Genomic DNA, 1,930 nt, shown 5'->3' with positions numbered 1-1,930 from the left:
AAAAAAGCCCTGCAGAGGCAGAGCTGAGAGGCTGCAGATCACAAGGCCATTCTGATAGCCTCCTGTCCCCATGGCAACAGCAACGGCATTTATCAGTTCCTTATGAGAGCAGGCACAGCAAATCTGCAATGCACAAATGCACATGGCAGCCTTCCAGCCTTTCAAATGAAAGAGCACTTTGAACTGCTGCCAAGTGTGGAAGGAGCAGAGCTGTCAGGACTGCTTAATGCTGGCAGTTTGTACTTGGGAGCCTTTCTGTTCCCAGAATCCTTCAGCTGTGGCAGCCTGCCAGGTACTTAGCGGAAGCTAAAACTAACCCCCAGACCATTCACTGCAGTGCACTCAAAATTTTCCACATGTACTGTGTCACAAGTGCAGACTGTACAATGAAAGCAAACGCCTTCTGCTTGAGGTTCTGATTTTATTAATAATCTAGGAAAAAGTGATTGGCGATTAGCTGGCTGACAGCAGTACAGTATAGCCACTGTGCATAACTCTGCGCGTGTGTCAAACGTGTATTTCATCCTTCAAAAACAGAATTAGCTCTGACAACAGATTTGCGTGCAGTATCTGAGTGCTGGGCACAAGCAGCGGGAGCAGGAGGAGGAGCATGCTTATTTACAGTGGGGTATTTTGTAGAGATCGTCATCAGATGCATAGCAATGAGGCACGGAATAGAAAAAGAAGGCGCTGTTGCTGGCTGGTAAATATTTTCTGCCCTTAGCCTCTGCATTTTGCTGACATTGTGAGAATCTCGGAAACTGGCTGATGAATGTAGCAGAAGTAGATGGCTCTTGGTGGGTTTCCTTTCAATGGAGAGTTTGCATGTGAACTTTTTATTGTTTTGCATTACCCAAAGCACAAGGGCTTCTGTTGGCAGAGGAAACAAATTGGCACAGTTCTGCTTTTTTTTTTTTTTTTTTTAATCTGCACTGAGATCAAGGGCAAGGGCTTCATTTTCCAGCACTAGTCATAAGCCTTTAGCACAAATAGAATGAAAATTGTCTGTCGCTCAGGCAGTTGGACAGGGTTCAGGAAAACTATGTCTGGCACTAATTCCAAAGGGAAGGTTTAGTTCAATCCAGCATCATTAATTTCAGTAAACTGTTTTCACTAGTCTATATCCCACTGTTCGAGTGCTGTTTATTATCTTTTACTAAGTAATGCCTTTTGGAGTACGAGGTAATGAAAAATAACTCACAGAACATGAATGCCTGGGTGCTCTGACATGTATGTATATGTATGTATACATATAGATGCAGTACACGTGGAAGCACGTACATTTCTTTAACTTCTCTTATTTTTCTTAACAATCGCTTGTTTTTTACTTTACCTTCCCATTGCAAAGCACATTTAAAATACCAAATATGAAATAGTAAAAATAGCCCAAAAGGGGAGAGAGACAGAGAAGAAAAACCCCTGGAGCAAAACAATCTCCACAAATTTGTGAGTTTCACCACAAAACAAGGAAATGCATCGCTCTTTTCAGCTTGCAGCTATCTTTGGCTGCTGCTTGAAGTCTTGACTTAATTCACCCGGGCAGCAGTGTCTAAAAGTAATACACCAAGACAGTTAATTCTGGCACTTGGTCTCCCTTAGGAATTTTACCAACAGTCTTTGAAAAGAAAGTAAATGATCTTTTTTTCCTCCGTTTCTCCCCAAAGCTTATCTTGATATGTCCTAATAAAGGAACATGCCTTCCCTCTCTATTCTCACCCTCATCCTATGTCCATAAAATCCTTCTTTCAAAAACAATGTTAATCAGCATTTACAATGTGGTCTTAGAGAAAAAGTGGTTCAGGTCTCTTTATACGGCCTGGTTACAGAGAAAAAGCAGCTTGTGCCATGTGAAATACCTGAAGAGTGTGTGGTGTCTTTTCCTTCCTACCTCCCTTCCTTCCTTTTCCTTTTCCTTTTCCTTTTCCTTTTC

General features: G+C 42.0%; 1 long non-coding RNA gene across 1 annotated transcript in view; it reads left to right on the top strand.

The window, feature by feature from the left end:
- The first annotated feature begins 18 nt into the window (after positions 1-18).
- Positions 19-1,930, top strand: part of LOC109367833 — a 4,304-nt gene continuing 2,392 nt past the window's right edge. Inside the window, exon 1 of the long non-coding RNA XR_002115318.1 lies at positions 19-703. This is a non-coding gene — a long non-coding RNA (uncharacterized LOC109367833). The remainder of the gene's footprint in view (positions 704-1,930) is intronic.

The sequence above is a fragment of the Meleagris gallopavo genome, chromosome 5, assembly GCF_000146605.3.
Source record: "Meleagris gallopavo isolate NT-WF06-2002-E0010 breed Aviagen turkey brand Nicholas breeding stock chromosome 5, Turkey_5.1, whole genome shotgun sequence".
NCBI classification, from domain to species: Eukaryota; Metazoa; Chordata; class Aves; order Galliformes; family Phasianidae; genus Meleagris; species Meleagris gallopavo.
The sequence above is the reverse complement of the archived record's forward strand: the minus strand, read 5'-3'. Positions and strand labels throughout refer to the sequence as shown.